The 20,519-nt window shown below is 43.8% G+C and overlaps 1 long non-coding RNA gene across 1 annotated transcript in view; it reads right to left on the reverse strand.

Annotated features, from left to right (window-relative positions):
- Positions 1 to 10,121, reverse strand: part of LOC144696353 (uncharacterized) — a 112,420-nt gene extending 102,299 nt beyond the window's left edge. Inside the window, exon 1 of the long non-coding RNA XR_013580151.1 lies at positions 10,083 to 10,121. This is a non-coding gene — a long non-coding RNA (uncharacterized LOC144696353). The remainder of the gene's footprint in view (positions 1 to 10,082) is intronic.
- Positions 10,122 to 20,519: the final 10,398 nt, after the last annotated feature.

Raw genomic sequence — 20,519 nt, forward strand, 5'->3', positions numbered from 1 at the left:
AAAGTAAATGGCATTCTAGGTTTTATCTCAAGGTGAATAGAATAAAAAGGCCAAAAAAGTATTGCTTCTGTGTAAAACTTTAATAAGCCTTCAGTTAGAGTACTGTGTGCAGTATTGGGCTCCACAATACAGAACGGATACTGGGGCTTCAGTGTAGATTCACTGCCTATTGTGAGGAAATATGAATGAGAAGAAAGGCTTATACACTTGAATTTGGGGCCAAATTCTCACTCCCGAGTTGGGGAAATTCTCAACCCCGCAAACTCGACTCTGGAGAAAGTGCCCCGAATCTTTGGATTTTCATTCCGGGAGGCGGGTTGGAGTCAGGGGTGCGGGGTGCAAGTGTTAACTTGAGCTGGGCCCACCGCCCACAGAAAGATTTCAGACGCAGCCACAGACGCTGGCAGGAGCGAAGGTGGGAATGTTTAGAAGGCCTGCCTCGGTGCATTGGGACTTCATCCCAATGGTTATAAGTTCTAGTCCGTCCCAGTTAGAATAAAAACAATTAAACAAAGAACAGCCCTCTAGCCCTCATCCCCACACCCCTCATCCCTCACACACTATGGCCTACCCATGCCAAATCATGCCACATCATGTTCTCCATTGACCCCCATGGCCCGTCATACCCTGCATGCCAACACATGACCCCCACCCATCCTCATAGCCCTTTATAGTGCCTATGCCAACTTAGAGCCAATACATGCACCTCCCACCCACCACCATTTGTCCTTACATCCTCCATGCCAACTCATCCAGTATCAACCAAAGGCGGACCTCAGCAGCCAAAGTGAGATGAAATAAAATAAAGTTCTAAGTGCCTGTTGCAGGCTCCGCTACATTTAATAAACACTTCCATTGATAACATTTAAACCTCTTTAAGTATTGAATCCTTTTAAAAAACAAACATTTGTATTTAAAGCCCCACATCAAAGACAATTAATCTCTTTATATCCACTTGGAACTGTCAATCAAACTGTGAATTTACAGGCCCTCTACTGTGATAATGGTAGGTTGTAGAGCAGTCAAGCAGTACTAATCCTTATGTTAACAAACAGTGAAATAGCAGACATCAATTTCTTTTAACTTCAGGCTGTTTTTTTTTTAATTAAAGGGATAGGGGATTTAAATGACTTGGCAGCTTGAAAGTTCCATAGAGCTTATCCACTTTTTACGCACATGCATGGCTAATCTTAACAATCCTTAAGATGTACCTGATCTCTCCAGACGGGGTACCTTACCTCACCGAAAGGGTACCTTATCTCTCCAAAGACTTTCGTTAGGTTCAGACCTTTTCCTCAAATGCCTAGAGCCAATGAGTCATGCTTTGGAAATCCCAATAATAAAAATTGCTTCCATTTGAAGGCATCTGCACTTTTATATGTGCAACTGCCTCCATGAACCGCAGATGGGCAAAATAGGGCCTGCCCTGAACCGCTAGCTAACAGGAAGCAGAGAGTTGGCATAAATGGGTCTTTTTCTGTTTGGCAGGATGGGACAAGTGGTGTGTCACACGAATCAGTGCTGGGGCCTCAACTTCTTACAATTTATATAAATGACTTGATGAAGGGACCAAAGGAATGGTTGCTAAATTTGCTGATGACTCAAAGATAGGTAGGAAAGTAAATTATGAACAGTACACAAGGAAGCTACAAAGTGATATAGATAGGTTAAATGAGTGGGCAAAGATCTGGCAAGTGGAGTATAATGTGGGCAAATGTGAAATTGTTCATTTTGGCAGGAAGAATAAAAAAGAAGCTTATTATCTAAGTGGTGAGAGATTGAGGAGCTCTGAGATTCAGAGTGATCTGGGTGTCCTAGTGCGTGAATCACAAAAGGCTAGTATTCAGGTACAGCAAGTAATTAGGAAAGCTAATAGAATGTTATAATTTATTGTTAGGGGAATTGATTACAAAAGTGGGGAGGTTATGCTTCATTTGTACAGGGCATTGTTGAGACCACATCTGGAGTATTGTGTACAGTACTGGTCTCCTTAATTAAAGAAAGACATAAATGTGTTAGAAGCAGTTCAGAGAAGGTTTACTCGACTAATATCAGGAATAGGGGTTGTCTTATGAGGAAAGGCTGAACAGGTTAGGCTCATATACACTGGAGTTTAGAAGAGTAAGAGGCAACTTAATTGAAACCTTTAAGATCCTGAGTGGTCTTGACATGGTGGATGTGGAGAGAATGTTTCCTCTTCGGGGAGAAACTAGATCTAGGGGTCACTGTTGAAAAATAAGGGGTCGCTCATTTAAGACAGGGCAGATATAACATGTTTTTGTTAAAAATTATGATATTACAATTAACTCTTACAATAAGAGTTTCTCCTGCTTAAGGTAGATCCCTATACTCATAGCTGGTAAACAAAAGCTGTTACAGCTGGACCTGAACATTTTAGAGAAGTCCAGAAAGGCAATAAAATACAACAATGCAAAAATTTCCACAGCTTCTGCCTCTGGTATTGTGACTATTGTCTATAATTGGAACATTTTTCCTTGTCTGAATGCAGAACTAACCATCACTTGCTGAAGCAAAATTGCTGGAGGATGTATGAGACTGGGACAAATTGATTTTCCGTCAATACCCCAGTACAATTTCTTTATTGTGGTTCCAACAACAGCTTGCATTTATATGTTGCCCTTAATGTAGAAAAACATCCCAAAGCATTGCACAGATGTAAGAGGTAAAATAGATGCTGAGCCAAAGAAGAGGATATGAGGAGAGGTGTTTGAGCACTAGGGGCAGGATTTTCCCATCAGCAAGCGGGGGGGCGGGGGCCCTCTCGCCGACACGTAAAATGACGCACGGTGACGTCGGGCGGAACTCCCGATGTCACCGCGCCCCATTTAACTTTTCTGGTAGGCGGGGGCGCAGCAAAATCAGCTGTGCGCCCACCGACCTGTCAATGGCCAATTGAGGCCATTGACAGAGTCATTTAGCTAATTAATGGACCTGCCCGTCCAAACTTAAGGTTGGTGGGCAGGCCAGGAGCCCCGGCGGGAGCTAGAAAAAGCATGAAACCTCATCCATGGGGTGGAATGAGGTTTCATGTAGGTTTTAAAAGATTTTATTCAAGCTTTTGTAAAAGTTATGGACATGTCCCAACTCATGTGACTGTGTCAGGCAATTTTGCTTTAGCAAGTGATGGTTAGTTCTGCATGTGACACGTCAGGAATTTTTTTCTCTCTATGGAACAGCCAACCCCCCCTGAGGCAGCAATTAGACTCGGAGATGAGTGAGCTCTTTCGATCGTATGTGCGAAAGAGCACACTCTCGATTTAGGGAATCCCCCTCATGCCCGCACAGGGCACTTCCGTGCAGACGCCGCGCTGGGCGGGCCTTAATTGGCCCGCCCACGTAAAACGGCGGCGCACCCCCGACTCGGGGGCGCCGATCGGAGGCACGCCTGTGCACACCCGCCATTCAACTTCGCCCCCGACGGGGGGAAAATCCTGCCCTAGGTCAAAGAGGTGGGTTTGAGGAAAGGTCTTAAAGGAAAGGATAAACATTGGGGGGGGGGGGCGGTTAAAATGGGTGGGGTGTCTTACCTGTACAAAACCCTCTGTGCAGGGTTATGATCATAGCCTGCTATTCTTAGCAAGCAAGATACCTGCCATGGGGCAGAGGTGACTGTTTTAAGGTGGCTGAGTTTTACTATTAGGAATAGAATTGATCTGCAGACGCTTCTTGAGTGGAAACATTGGGCAGAATTTTACGGGCGGTGAGCAGGGGCAGACCTGACACGCCGACGCAATGCAATGACATCAGGCGTGCGTCACAACGTCATCGCGCGCCATAGCGATATTTTGTGCAGTGGGCGCGCGCCAGCGTAGACTGCACATCCGCTGGAATGTAAACAGCCTATTAAGGCCATTAAGAAATTAATTGAACCACTTGTGAACGCTACCCGTCCAACCTTAAGGTTGGTGGGCAGGCAAAAAGCCCAAGCGGCCTTTGGGTTTTCAGGAAACCTCATCCACGAGCGGGATGAGGTTTCCTGAAGCTTTTATGAAATGATTAAATCAAATTTCATAAATATTAAACGTGTCCCCACTCATGTGACACAGTCACGAGGGAACATGTTTAAATACATTTTTAAATCATTTCTTTAATTATTTTAATATCCATTCAATCTCCCTGAGGCAGCTCCGTGCTACGCTCTTTTGCACGCGTGCTGGCCCTGACTCTCCCTCCTCCCGTTCGCCCGCACAGGTCGCGCTGAGCGCTACCAGTCGCGTATTATGCTGGGCGGACCTTAATTGGCCCACCTGTGTAAAATGGCGGTGTGGAGCCGATCGGGGGCTGCGAACACCTCCGTGCCCTCCCCCACCCACTATCGCCCAGACCGCCCGCCATTGGAAAAATCCTGCCTATTGTAAAGTTTATTTCCAATATACTCAGCAGCAACTACACGTGTGCTTTCAACTCCAACTCCATCTCTGCACTGACTGTTGAGGTAGTCCATGCTACTCTCCTATTGGTTCCTACAGATCATGTGATCTTCCCTAACAAATATTATTCTTAAAGATACATTTCACACCAAATAAAACCATAATTACTACAGTGTCCTTTATTACATTGGACTCTGCTAATGTCATCAGGGAGGTGATGGTGTAGTGGTATTGTCACTGGACTGGTAATCCAGAGGCCCAGGGGAATGCTCTGGGGACCTGGGTTTGTATCCCACCTCAGCAGATGGTGGAATTTGAATTCAATAAAAAACAATCCTGGAATTAAAAGTCTGATGATGATTATGAAACCATTGTTGTAAAAACCCATCTGGTTCACTAATGTCCTTTAGGGAAGGAAATGTGCTGATTTGCCTGGCCTACATGTGACTTCAGGCCCACAGCAATGTGGTTGACTCTTAAAATGCCCCCTGAACAGGGCAATAAATGCTGGCCCACATCCCATGAATGAATAAAAATAGTTTTAGACCTGCATGGAGAAGCCATTGTAGCTTCCATTCCAAAATGACCTGAGGCCAGTTGAGGTACCAGAAAGGTATGTGGTTTTTACTTTTATTTTTAATTTGCTAGTGGGTCAGATGGCCTGGGAGGGCTTTCCAAGACTCACAAAGTGAGCCTCCCCCTTCTCCAGGCCTCCCTCCACCCCTGGCTTCCAGGATCTCCCAATCCATGTCCTAATAATTTACCTGAGTGTTGGGAATGGTTCCTTTGCATTTCCAGCATGGCAGCCCCCTACAGCCCAGAGTCCTGCTCCTGTCTGCTGGCCAGCTACTACTGCCTGTTGATGGGGTCTACGCAGATGAAGCTGATGAAGCTCCTGTTGCAGACACCTGGACTATAAGACCATAAGACATAGGAGCAGAAATTAGGCCATTCGGCCCATCGAGTCTGCTCCGCCATTCAATCATGGCTGATAAGTTTCTCAACCCCATTCTCCCGCCTTCTCCCCGTAACCTTTGATCCCCTTACCAATCAAGAATCTATCTATCTCGGTCTTAAATACACTCAATGACCTGGCCTCCACAGCCTTCTGTGGCAATGAATTCCATAGATTCACCACTCTGGCTAAAGAAGTTTCTCCTCATCTCTGTTTTAAAAGGTCTTCCCTTTACTCTGAGGCTGTGCCCTTGGGTCCTAGTCTCTCCTACTAATGGAAACATCTTCCCCACATCCACTCTATCCAGGCCTTTCAGTATTCTGTAAGTTTCAATCAGATCCCCCCTCATCCTTCTAAACTCCATCGAGTATAGACCCAGAGTCCTCAAACGTTCCTCATATGTTAAGCCTTTCATTCCTGGGATCATTCTCATGAACCTCCTCTGGACCATCTCCAGGGCCAGCACATCCTTCCTGAGATACGGGGCCCAAAATTGCTCACAATATTCTAAATGTGGTCTGACCAGAGCCTTATAAAGCCTCAGCAGCACATCCCTGCCTTTATATTCTAGTCCTCTCGAAATAAATGCCAACATTGCATTTGCTTTCCTAACTACCGTGTCAACCTGCAAGTTAACCTTAAGAGAATCCTGGATTAGGACTCCCAAGTCCCTTTGCACTCCAGATTTCTGAATTCTCTCCCCATTTAGAAAATAGTCTATGCCTCTATTCTTCCTACCAAAGTGCATGACCTCACACTTCCCCACGTTGTATTCCATCTGCCACTTCTTTGCCCATTCTCCTAACCTGTCCAAATCCTTCTGCAGCCTCCCCGCCTCCTCAATACTACCTGTCCCTCCACCTATCTTCGTATCATCTGCAAACTTAGCCAAGATGCCCTCAGTTCCTTCATCTAGATCATTAATGTGAAAAGTGAAAAGTTGTGGTCCTGTTTCTGTTCACTTCAGGACTGTTTCCTGTTCACTTCAACCCCCATCTCCATGACTCTCGGCGAGGAGTTATAATCGGAACCTACGAACCTGACTGAAAATGACTGCTATTATACAATTGCAATCACAATCAAAATGACCTGCACCACTTTCAGGAATGCGGTTTCATATTTTAATTGCCCAATTAAATGCAGACATGCGATTTTAAAATGACTTACAAACAGGAATTAGAATCTAACCTCCAAGCCAGATCTTTAACGTATAATTACAATGAGTTTACAAGTCCCGCGGTCCTGATAGCATCTCTCCAACATTTTTCAAAGTGATACCTTAATGTTTAGCCTGTGAATGCCAGCTTTTCTATTTCTTTCCTGCTTCCAACTTATCTCTCATTCTCCTTAGAAATGTTTACCCAAACCCCAAGAAAGAAATAACCCCTTTTATCACACCTACAGCCCTGTTGCCCTCACATTGTTACATTCTAAAGATATAATGGAAGCTGCTGTTAGCTGTTTATCGCCTTGGGATCTTTAGCCCAGTTAAAATTGCTTGTTCTGCTTTGGCGTGACTATTCATTGGTGAATTCATTGCATATTTCTGGAACTCTGAACATTTTGGTGAATCATCTTTCATTAATTGTTAATCATCACATTATATAATGGAAAAGAGTATCTGGTAGGAAGAAAACACCCAACCAATTTGTTATTATCAGTTGCGTAAATGTCATCCAAGTCCAAGGTCATTCCCTAGGCTTCTTGTGCACACATGAGAATTGATCCTTATTTATGAAAAATGAAAGACTTGCAGTTATATAATTCTTTTCATACACCAGACATCTAGCACTTTCTAGCCTGTGAAGTACTTTTTGCAGTGCAGTCACTGTTGTAATGTAGGAAATGTGGCAGCTAATTTGTGCTCAGGAAGCTCCCACAAATAGCAATGTGATGATGACTAGATAATCTGATTTTGTGGTGTTGATTGAGGCATAATTATTGGCCAGGACACCAGGTATAACGTCCCTGCCCTTCCAAATAGTGCCATGGGATCTTTTACAGCCACATGAGCAGACAGATTACTGTCTCATCGAAATGATGGCACTTTCAACAGCGCAATGCTCCCTCAGTACTGCAGTGGAGTGTCAGCCTTGAATATTGTACTCAAAACCTGAGGCCTGACCCAGAACCTTGTGTTTCAGAGGTAGGTGTGCTACCAACTGAGCCATGGTTGACACAAAAGAGTGGACCTATTTTATTTGGCCTTGATCCTTAGAGTTCAATTGGGATTGGGGAAACATGAGTCATGCTTGTCAGATGGGTCACTTTCCCGGTCAACTAAACTTTGTGCTTGAAGTTTGACCATTTTTTTTGTACTGTGTCCAATTTTGCTGTGGAAATAATGATGAGGCTAACAGCATTCACCAATATTTATGTGCAAATTGCTTAGCAACTTCCAGTGAACATACATGTGCAGTTAAATGTGTTCCTTCATATGCTGCACGAAAATGCATCTCACCATTTGACACTCCTTTCAAGTGTATTGAACAATGTGAAGTTCCTGCAGTGACATCATAGATGGACTAAACAAAACTTAAGTCATTCCAATCTAAGAATCATTTTAACATGTGGTAAACATGAATTACTGTCAATCTCCCTGACTCTGAATATTAACTTTAAGTACGGAGCTCCATTCCTTTAGATTTTAATTATTGATGGAATATTTAAAAAGTTAATCACTTGCTTCTGTCACATCTATCCCTCTCCTAATCCAATCTTTCTTCCCCCTCTTTATTTCTCTTTATCTACCCAATTTCACACTGTATTCACCGTTGGAACTTGCATTTCCTGTTTCAGACTCTGAACTACTTACTAACTATCCTTCAATATAATTAAGCAGATATACAATTGGCTGCCCAGATTCACACAGTTCTCAGATACCCTGTAGAGGCCGCTGTATAATTTAGATGTACCGCTGATGGCAACTTATTGTGCAAAACCCCATGGAAAATCTATGCACATATGCAAGTTTGCTTTTGAACCATATCCACCCAGACCCACCCAATGCGTTCCGAGTGGTTAGGGCCATTCTATCTTTTATATTTATACATGCTTGTGCGAAGTCAAGATAAGAATGCCAGAAATTGGAAGCCGACTGCCGGCTGCGATCAGGGCCGGACTGCGATTTCACCAGTGGAGGCCTGCCCAGTGTGAAACGCATGCGGCAATGCTAAGCGCTGCCTGTGTGGGGGAGGGAGGAAGGCGAGAGCGCAAGTTTGCGCATGCGCGCAGGTGCGCACTGGAAAAGCTCCCTGAGGCACAGAGCTGCCTCCGGGACATGAAAAGTTTTGAAAATTAAAAATAAAGATGTTAGAAATGTTAAAAAAACATGTCCACTCTTGTGACTCTGTCACATGAGCAGGGACGTGTTAGAAATTAGGATGAAATTTTTTTATTTTATTTTAATGGCGGATCAAAACCTCACCTCGGCCGTGGATGAGGTTTTGCAAAAAATGCAAAAGCCGCTTGACCTTTTTTGCCTGCCCGCCAACCATAAGGTTGGACGGGCAGCAAAAAATTCAATTCAATTACATTTTTAATGGCCTTAATAGGCCTTATAATTGTCGGCAGGCACGCTGCCAACTCCCATGCATACCTGCCGCCCAAAATATCGCGCAAGTGCGCGGTGACATCGGGGCACTCGCCCGACGCCATCACATGTCATTTTACACTCAAGCAGGTCGGACGCGTGCCCGTCTGCTCAGGGAAAAATTCTTTCCAATAAGCTTTCATTATGGTGAGTTAATCTCTCTGGCACTGAATGTTAATTATTAAGAGAGTGGAGTTGCATTCCTTGGGGTTGTAATTGTTGCTGGAAATTTCAAAAATGTAAAATGCAAAATTTAACTTTTTAGTCCGCTTTCCTTTCTGCCTGCCCTCTCTTAATCCGATCTTTCTTTCCCTCTATTTCTCTTTCTGTACTTGATTTGATATTGATTTCACCTACTCCACTATACATTTCCTTCTCCGTTCTATTGCTGTTAATTTGTGTGATTGGTTAAGAAGATGCACAGTTACTTGCCTTTTTTATTCAGGTCCAAGATGCTCTGCTTGTCTCACTGCAATATTGTCAGCTCACACTTTCAGCAATTTGTCATGCAAAACATTTAAAAATCTAAGTGTACAAGGACATACCCAATGAACAGGAGATACCATCAGGTTCACTCTTACAGCAAATCACGGTCAAATTATGTTACATTTAAAACGTGGTAGTTCCTATTGCTTGGGTATGCTGGGTGCTTAAGTTTTATAACGTAAACCATGTTAGTTGTCAGTGTTTTTGTATGTCACTGCTTTATGTGAAAAGCGTTTCTCTGAAGAATGTGCTTCTGAAAATTTATGGTCATTATAAATAATATGCATGTATTTTTGGAAGTCGTATAATTCAAACCACATGCTACATTAAGATGTAAATGAAGGGAAGATCCATAGAATTATAAAAAAAAACAACCACATGGGCCAAATGATCTTGAAGGCTATTTAAGTGCCACAAATCTAATTGCATTTCCAAGTTAGGGTTTACGTGCAACTTTTAAATAAAATGAAAATAAAATCTATCTATAAGAAAATGATCACTGCAAAGCATTTGTTTCAAATAATACAGGAAACTATTCTGGTGGTGGAAAAGCATTGAATTTACAACAACAACAGCAACAACAAAAACTTGTATTAACTGGTGAATTCACTGCATAAGTGGTAGCTTTAAAACATGCATCAACATCCATAAGAAATACCTGAAAGATGTAGCATTTTTCTGAAGTGCTAAACTCTCATCTTGTAAGAAGTGTTACACTGAAGTTGAGAATGTTTGCCTTCAAATGGTGCTGTAGAAAACAAACAGTAAAGTCCTTCGTACCTTTAGAACCGTGGACTATTCTGGTTTATGTTAAAAGCTGTCACTTGGAGGCACTTCTGTTCCTAAGAGTAGGACCTTTATCTTGTGCACACTGTCTTCAAGTACCTGGACTTTTGGGAAATTTTTGGGTTTGATGCTAGTCTCTATTGCTTCCTGCGTGTGCAATCGAAAACGAAAATCTTCACCATTCAAGGATTCTACTTCTGGTACTTTGAGAGTCATATTTAATTATTAATTGAGAAATTATCTTTAGATTTTTATTTAGCTATAGACTTTTCAATGTCATCATGATGGGAAAAAGCAAACAGTGTTTGCCCCCTGAAAACAAATTGAAAACCTACCCACACAAGCTTTCTATCGATGTCATACATATTAGCAGCTGAAGTGCAACCTTAAATTACATGGTCATCATGACAGAGTTTTCAAGGACATTTTAAAGGGGTATAATCCAAGAACTGACCCTGACTGGAAACTCAATGGTCTATATCTAAATTTTTCTTTATTACATAAAATGTCACAGGGCAGAATTTTACCCTTGGCGGGGGTGACCACCACCCGCGATTATCAACGCATCTCAATTTTACGCAGGCGGGCCAGTTAAGGCCCGCCCAGCGTGAGGCGTGGCCTGTGAATGAGCGCGAAGGGGCAGCCAGGGGTGGGGGCTTCATGTCTGCCAGGTCCAATGGTGACCCGGCGGCCGATTCAAATGCTGCCCTGGCAGACCCTGGAAGGCCGCCAGCGAAGGTCGCGGAAGCCCTGTGCATGGATACTGTAGCGGGTGGACATGGCAGGTGGGAGGGCAGGTCGGCGGGGCAGTTGGCCCCGCGTTTCTCAGATGAGTGTCTCGCTGCCCTCCTGGAAGAGGTGGCAGCGAGGAGAGAAACACTTCTCCCCAGGGACGGGAGGAGGAGGCCTGCCCTCCCCCACTCAGCAAAAAGGCCTGGGAGGAGGTGGCATCCAGGGTCAGCAGCCACAATGAGGTGAGGCGCAGATGGGTGCAGTGCCGGAAGCGCTTTAATGATCTCCTGCGACTGGGAAGGGTGAGCACTGTGTTGGCATGGGTCACTTTGCAAAACAGGTAAGAGCTGCCCATCCCCCTCCCTCCCACCATGGACCTCAGAGGTGTTAGAGTGTGAGTGGCAAATGTCAATGAGGCAGGATCTGGCCATGAGGATGAGCCCTGGCTGCTTGGACTGAGTGCCTTGCGGCTCCAGGGTCACGAATGGGCTGAGCCCTGCGAGGTGTTCCTCAGGTGGGGTTGGCCAGGCTGCAATGGCGCTGCAGGTAGAGAGTGGACTAATCAATGCTCCTCTGTCCTTTCAGGAGAAAACATCTCATAACAATGCTGAAAGGTCACAGGCGGGCGGGGGACCCCACACCTCCCCATTCTCAATAGATACGAGCAGGATGCCCTGGAGAGGCACCATGCACCTCGGTCACGTGGCCGCGGCGAGGTTGGGGTGCCAGGGGGATCTAAGAGTGAAGTGCACTGAGATGAGAATGTGGCTTTTAATAACCATTGCAGTGTAGCCTGTATATTGATATGAGCCTCGAACCTGGAATGCCCATTGATAATGGAAAGACAAGGGCACCATGATGCAGATTTCTGTCTCATCAGGGTGCCAGGCATGCACAGTGGCAGTCTAATAACTTAAACTAATGACATGGCCGTCTTCTCCCTTTTAGGCTCACCAGCAGCCCCTCATTGTGAGGAGCCTGAAGACTCACCCCTGACCCCTGAGGACCAGCATGCTCAACACACACCAGTGTCACACCCTCTCCAATGAAGCAGGCATCAGTGCAGATAGCAGCACCTCGGTGGGTGTAAGAGCGGCGTCTAGTATCTCGGTGCACATTGTTGAGGGTACTTCACACTCACTTGAGGTGCAGGCAGAGGCAGAGAGTGCCCAGGACACCGGCAGTCAGAGGACTGCTGTGAATCACGACAATGCTCAGCCGATGGCTGATGATCAGCCTCTGGAGTTGTCCATGAGGCAGCAGCTGCTGGAAGCTGCTCCAATTTGGTTGGGAAATATACAAGATTATGACAGGTTTAGATAAGGTAGACAAGAAAAAAGTGTTCCAATTAGCTGATGGTACAAGGAGCATGGGACACAGAATTAAGATTTTGGGCAAGAGATGCAGGGGGAATGTGAGAGAGAACATTTTTACATTGCGAGTGGTAATAACCTGGAACTAGCTGCTAATGAGGGTGGTGAAAGCCGAGACAATCAATGATTTCAAAAGGAAATTGGATGGGCACTCAAAGGAAATAAATTTGCAGGGCTACAGGGATAGAGCAAGAGACACTGACTGGTTTGCTCTAAAAGAGCCAGCATGGACTTGATGGGTTGAATGGTCTCTTTCTGTGCAGTAAGTGACTCTATGACTCTACATCAGGACTTTGACCCTGTGATAATGAAGGAATTATGATAGAAGTCCAACTCAGGTGCGTATGTCTCTTGCCTGAAGTTAATAGCATTCCCTTAATGCTACTTTCTTTGTCCTTCAAGGTGATTGTAGTCCCAGAGCTAGGAGGTGCTATTGAAAGAACCTTGGTGAGTTACTACAATGCATCATGTAGATGTATGAGCTGTATCATAGTACATTGATGGTTGAGGTAGTAAATATGAATCCAGTGGAATGGTTGTCAATCATCCAGACTGTTCTGGACAGTGCCAACCTTCTTGAGTGTTGTTGCAGCTACATCCAGCCAACCAAGTTGTTATCTTGAGATGCGTAGAGAGTATACAGGTAATGAAGCTGTGAGCCACTCATTGCTGAGACCTTAGCCTTTGGCTTTCCCATGTAGCCAATGTGTTGCCAAGGATGATCCAGTTAATGGTCTAGTCAATAACAACCCAAAGATGTTGCTAAAGTGGCACTTGGTAATGTTGTTCTGACAACCATGGCCATCTTCTTGTGTTGAGTATAAATCCACCCACTGGCCAATTTTCCCCTTGGCCTCTATTTGCCTCAGTTCTGTTTGGGGCTCCTCGGTGCCACATTGAGTTGAATGCCATCTTGATGTCTAAGGCTGTTACTCCTGTCTGTCCTCTGGCACTGAGCTCTTGAGTCACTAGGGCATTAGATAATTATCAGTAAGTATTACAGTTAAACTGGATATCTTACATGGCAAAATAATTGCTGACAAAAATTAAATTGGAGGACTAGTAAACAGACCAGTTTACCTCACAGTACAAAGTGTTGATGATATAAAGTTAAGTTGGATTGAGGTTCATATTTCTTTGCCATAATAAAATTTTTCATATAATTTAATGAACTGTGCTGCTTAGGATCTGTAAATAGCCTTGGATCAGTGACTCAGAATGGGTCTGAGCCAAATCTTTCAAAAATGAACTGCGAAGTTTGCCGTTTCACATGCTGGCTCAGTGTCAAAGTGAAAGCTTGTTTCCAGTTACAAGTTTTAATTTTGCTCGTGCAATAAAAGTTTAAGTATGAACATAAATTTGGACAACCTTGCTATGACTGAACAGAGCCAAATCCATGGGGTCAATTTTAACCCCAGTTGGTTTTAGGCTGGAGGATGATATTTGAGTAAATGTAAAACAGGCCTAAGCTTGAGGGCTTTGGCTGTTTAAAGTCCCAGGCTTCATCTGTATGTTGTTGGTCAGCTGCCCTTCAGAAATGGGTCCAACCTGACAGTGGAACTTTGGGTGGCTGGCAGCTATGGACGGCAGGTAAGTCACAAGCAGGGAAGGAAACTGATAGGGAGATTCTGAAACAGGGAAGGCTGTGACTTCACTTGAGCAACACAGAGGAGCATTCCTGCTCTTCCTGACTCCACAAATGCACTTTTTCACTTGGAAAACCCTCTTCACCCTTCCTAACAACTGACAACCGGGCTTGTTTCCTCTATCAGGCCCAAGTTAAAATGTATTATTTGTCCCATTATAACAGGACCCTGATTTGCATTCGTTCTTCTGCTTCCAGCAAACTCCTGAGTCACATAATTACAGTCAGCAGTTGAAATCGCGGCCAGCAGGGATTGAGTGGGGAACGAGATGCTTCATTTGTAAGGCACTGTCCTCCATTCCCACAGGTGTAAAACAGGCACCTAGGCGTCCAAAGTGGTGGGTGATATACGTATACAGCTTTTACATCCGGGGCCCAAACGTGAAACAGATGTTAGGGTGTTTGCTTGTGCTTATAGAGGGGCCTAACATCTTTCTGAGGCCCCCTTCCTGGAATTGAGTTGCCCTTAAAACGAGTGTAGCTGTGAAGGAACAAGGGTCAAAGGATATGGTAATAATGCAGAAATATGAGGTTAAGAGAGTTACTTCTCCATAAACTCACAGAAAAATATTATTCCCTTTAACAAAAGTCAAAACCAGCTTACAAAAACATAATGAGGTTAACTCCCTTCACAACAATGTGAATTCACTAATAAAGAATACACACACCCAAGAAACAGCATTATAAATTTCTTTCTGTTACACTAGCACGTAAGTATACAATGCGGGCCCAGTTACTAAAACCACAACCAGATAGAAGAACCTTCGGTCTCAGTTCTTGTTATCTCACTTGAAGCTATCCTATGGCTAAGGGAAAACATTGATCAACATGACTGTTACCTGGGCTTCGCCTTCCAAGAACAGGCCAAGCCATCAATTCATAGAATTGAACAGACACCTAAATTACAATAGGTGGTCTTTTCACCAAATTAAAAGGAGGGGTCTCATTACGATTAAAGGGACACCTATCCAAGTAAGAAATTAATTATACAACCTCCAAATTTATTGTAATTATCCAAAGACAATTCAAATTGATTTCATCAACTGAGCAATTCTCATTTGGGATTAAGGTAACCTTACTTTAATACTGGATAGCTATTCTTCTTAAAATATTACCTCTGTAACAGTTAAAGTTCAAACTTATATTCCCTATTAGAAATAAGAACTAGTTATTTCCTCTTTTCCTAGATCCACCTAGTGTCACAATTTATGCTTTCCATCTATTCATTTAATTGCATATTTGCTCTTTTTAATATGCTTTTATGTATTTTAAAATGTATGTTGTCTCATATAGATTTCTGTATCAATAACTCAGAGAACCCAACTCCATATCCCCTTCTGGTGGGGTAGGAACTAACTGAGGAGTTTCCACCCTTTAATATCCAGGAAAGTTTAATCTGGCTAAAACATATTAAAAATAAAAGACTATCAGGCAGAAGGTGATAATCTTGATTGGCTCTTTTCCTTCGGAGAGAGACTGATCAAACTCTGCAGACCCAGTTAAGCATCCTTGAATTTTGACTATCTCCACCTGAGGTTGAAGGAGGTTAACCAGGAGGTACACCCAATCGAGAATAGCCCCGAGAAGGGGCTCGGATTTTAATACCCCGCACAGCATTCCACTACTACATGTAGCTTAACAAATTGTTCTTTAAGGTTCTTTAAGGCTGCCATCAAACAAATCAACTTGCATTTTTGTTTTAGCCTGAATGTGGTGTTAGGAAAAGCAGAATTGCTCCATCCAGCACTATAACAGTTCTGAATGACCGTTTGTGGCCCGCCCCTGCTAAGCCCCATACTGATCACCTCCCCTCCCCCACTAAGCCCCACCTGATCACCTCCCCTGATCGCCTCCCCTCTCTCCTTTAATCACCGTCTTCTTTCACCATTGCATTCTTACCAATCCAATTCTAATCAGAGCATTTGCAAAAAAGGTTTTTCTTCCAACCCTCCACACTAAGGATCTATCCTTGGGCCCCTTCCCTTCCTCATCTTCATGCTGCAGTCCAGCGACATCATCCAAAGACATGGCACCAGTTGCAACATGTATGCTAACAGCCAGATCATCTCTGACCACCACTCTCGACCTCTCCACTACCTCTGTAGTGTCAGCCTGCTTGTCCAACATACTGGCCTGAATGAGCCGTAACTTCCTCAAGTTAAATATTAGCATTGGCTTCGGCCCCTGTCACAAACTCTGTACTTTTGTCTCTAAATCCATGTCCCTCTACAACTACTGTCTCAGATTGAAGCCATCTGTTCACAATCTCGTTTGAGATCAAGTTGATCTTCTCACTCCATATCATTTATCACACTTTCATCTCTGTAACGTTGCCTGTCAACTTCCTGGCCTCAGCTCATCTATTGCCAGAACTCTCATCCATGCCCTTTGATCCTGAGACCTGACTATTCCAATGTCCTCATGGTCAGCCCCCCAGCGTCCACCCTCCAGAAACATCAGCTGATCTAAAACTCTTCTACTTCTAACTTAACCCACACCAAGTCCCATCCTACCATCACTCCTGTGCTTGCTGGTGTACATTGGCTTCCGGTCCTCCAACATTTCCAATTTAATATTCTTAACCTCACATTCAAATCCGTTTTGTGGCCTCATTGTTGCTATCGCTGTAACCTACTTCAGCCTTACAATCATCTAAAGCTCTGCATTCTTCCAACTCTGACCTCTTAAGCATCCTCCATGTCCTATGAACAACCACATGTGGTCTCTCCTCCTTTTAGATTCTCCTTAAAACCTACCTCTTTGACCAAGCTTTCAGTCCCCAGTTTTATCATCTCCTTCTTTGGTATGCAGTCAATTTATTTGGATTACATTTCTGTGAAGCTCTTTGGAACACTTGTCTTTATTAAAGGTGTTATATAAACCCAAGTTGTTGTAATTTACAATCTTACAAATTACACTGTAATGAAAACCCAAGTATTTAAGGAGCAGCAACAGTTGTCTAAGTATTGACCCCTGTATTATTCCATATAACATCACCCCCATTCTTATATGACAAAACATTTTTCACTGTTAGTCTTTGTTTTCTATCCTATAGCCAACATAAATATTCCCATGTTTTACCCTTGATTCCCATGATTTTCAACTGTATTAGAATCTTTCCTGTGAGCCTTATCAAAGATACTTCTGAAAACCCAAATACATAGGGATGCTTGGGACTGCAAAAGACCATTTTAACCTCAAAGTTTAAAAAAGACAATACTTCCCCGGTTATGCCCTCGATCTATTTCACTGAAGAACAATCTGTTGTAATGTGCCTTTAAGGGATATCAACATGACATCACAAGAAGGGAAATGGTCATGTGATCCAGTCTTAGTCTCACTTTTGCTTTGAGCAGAGCACACACGCACAGCTCCGATGCCTTCAAGCTTTATACCTGTGTATAATTGTTCTCATGTGTCTAGTCTTAATAAATGAACCCACGTGTTTACCCAATCCCTTATGAGCGATTGGTGCCTTGTGTCTTGTACAGTAAATAAGTCCAAGATATTATATCATTATAATAACTCAACATAACTACATTTTTTTCATTGAAATATCTGTCGCCATGATTTTCCTGTGTGGTCAATTCCATTCTTTGTATGAAGTATGTGGACTGGATTTTATGGCTCCCTGACAGGTATGTCTTTGGCAGGGGGAATGGTGAATTGGGGCTGGGGGGCAGTAAAATGTGCTGAATGTCCAGCCCACCTCATTCGCGCCCACCCTGACCTGTTCCCCATAATATGGGGAAGGTGGGGGAGACGCCCACTAGGCCACCTTCCCTTAAGCCTTTGAGGCCCTTAACTGCCCAATTAAGTGGCAATTAAGAGCCTCAATCCACCTCTACTGCCATAAAACGCTGGGCAGTGGCAGGTGGGCCAGAGTGCAAAAGCCGTTTTTGAAACAGTTTCCTTGAAAAGGCAAGAATGAAGGGAGGTTGTCATTAATTGGAGGGTGCACTTCAAGGGCACCCCTTCAAAAATGCCCCCCTCCCCACTTCTTTCCTCCCCACCTGCCCTCCAAATTCCACCCCTCCCCCCACTTCCCCCCAGGCACGCCAATTCCTCTCTGCCCTAAAAGCTCTGGACTTACCAGTCTCTGGTCATCATGATCTTGTTTCCTTGCAGTCCCAGCAGGACCCAGTACTGAGTTCTGAGCTTCCAGCCGGCCAATCAGATTGGCCGGCAGCTCTCAAGGGTGGGACTTCCTGTCCACTGAGGGGCAGAAGTCTGACCCTCAGCATGTTCGGCCTGCCACCAGCCTGTTATTGCTATGGGCAAGCTTTTCAAAAGTCAGTCCACTCAGGGGTGCGAGCAATCCACCCTCCTCCCCACCCCATGATATTCAGCCCTGTGTTTGCCTTCCCCTCTTCCTGTTGAATAGTTTGTAATTCATATAACTTATTAAAGTTCAGCTGTTTAGGATCATGAATACAATCGTAAGGCCTCACTTGAGCCTTCTTTTCTCTATTATATATTATCGTCAGTATCCTTGCATTTGCGATTATGAAGGGGCTTAACACAGGGCAGATACCAAGAATTTGTTTCCTCTGGCTAAGAAATCTAGAACAAGGGGGAAACAAGTTTCAGGATGAGGACCAATCACTTAAGACTGAGATGAGGAGAAATTTCTTCACTCAAAGGGTTGTGAACCTTTGGAATTCTCTACCTAAAAAGGTTGTGGATGCGCCATCATTGGATATATTTAAGGCTGGGAGAGACACATATTTGGTCTCTTGGGAAACTAAGGGATAAGGGGAGTAGGCGGGAAAGTAGAGTTGAAGCCCAGGATCAGGCCTGATCGTACTGACTGGCGGAGCAGGCTCAGCAGGCTGTATGGTTTTCTCCTATTATCTCATTGTTCTTATCTTCTAACATGATGGACATGCACCGAATGAAATCCTTTGAGGATGGGGTAGCTGCACGTGGTGCACTTTTGCTGATGGCTGAAGAGACCAATCCATGAAAGGCAGCTTCTGCCACAAGTGCAGAATATGGTTGTCAGGTGATGTTGTAGGTTGTTGTTTTCGATGTTGGTGCCTGTTGCTAAGCTGCTGTAGCTAGGCTGGCCCACAGATGATGTCATCATTTTCCTCTGAAGTCAGCTAGTGTCTCCCAGCTGGCATGAAAATCGATGTTTTGGGTCTTCGTGTCACACTTGAAAGCATCCTCGAAGCGGAGCTTTGGATGTCCTATTGTTCTTCTGGCTCCGACTACCTCACTGTACAGAAAATCCTTGGTTATACGTCTGACTTCCATCCTGCAAACATGCCCGAGTCGGTGATGTCACCTCTGCCTGATGAATGCCAACATACTTAGGAGATTTGACCTTGAGAGGACTGTCGCATTTGTGATTTTGTCTTCAACGAAGTGCCCAAAATACCCCGTAAACAGTGAAGATGAAAGTTGTTGAACTTCCTTTCTTGATAGCTGCAAGCTGTCCATATTTCACAGGAATACAACAAGGTGCTGAGAAGACAGGTCTCATAAACTAGATCTTGGTCTGAAGAGACAGTTTGACGTTATTCCAAGAAAACTGTGGTTATGAGACAAGGTGTCACATCCCTGCTCTTGATCACTCCAAAAAGCACCCTACTGGAAATGGTTAGCAAATTCTGCTACCTTGGTCTATAGTGACATTCAATCTGTCTCTGAATGCAGAACTTGATACACGCATAGGGAAAACAGCTATCACCTTTAATTAACTTATAAAAACATGCATGGAATAACATCAAGTTGACTCTTAGAACTAAGATGTTAGTTTATGAGGCCAGTGTTCTTAGCACCTCTATACTATATCCATACAGTTTCTTTATCATAAAAGCAAAAAATTGCAGTTGCTGGAAATCCAAAACAAAAATAAAAATACCTGGAAAAACTCAGCAGGTCTGGCAGCATCTGCGGAGAGGAACACAGTTAATGTTTCTGTTGAAGAGTCATACGGACTCGAAACGTTAACTGTGTTCCTCTCCGCAGATGCTGCCAGACCCGCTGAGTTTTTCCAGGTATTTTTATTTCAGTTTCTTTATCATCTCCTTGTAAGTCAGGAACTCAGTTGGGTTAATCCTCAGAAGCATTTTGTTAGCTTCCTTTGTAACTATTCCAAAGCCAGGATGTTGCACTGTAGAAGTGACCAGAATTAGGCACTACAGGGCACAATCCTATACAAGTTCTCTGTTAAGTCTCAGACTTATATTTTATCTCTCTCACTATATCCCTTAAGATTTGGTTTGTCTTTTTTTATTGTGTTCAGACAGTATGCTGGTGGAAAGTATTTCACCAGCACTCCACAGTCCTGCCCTATGTTATGTCCTACAGTCTATTACCATCATCTCCAACTGCTTATTCCCCAGTTCAACATGTAGTACATGCCTTCATTGATTGCCACTTGCCATTTGTCAGACAGTTCCAAATCTAGGAGCGTGTAACAACCAAAAGTGTGAGCAAGGGAATTGAAATTATAGACAGCAGGAAAAAAATGAGCAAGAGAAAGAACCCTAAGAGCAGCCTAGTAGCAGGAAAATAGTGAGGCGGAAAACTGCAGTAAGAGAGAGGACAC

The sequence above is a fragment of the Cetorhinus maximus genome, chromosome 22, assembly GCF_964194155.1.
Source record: "Cetorhinus maximus chromosome 22, sCetMax3.hap1.1, whole genome shotgun sequence".
Taxonomy (NCBI): Eukaryota; Metazoa; Chordata; class Chondrichthyes; order Lamniformes; family Cetorhinidae; genus Cetorhinus; species Cetorhinus maximus.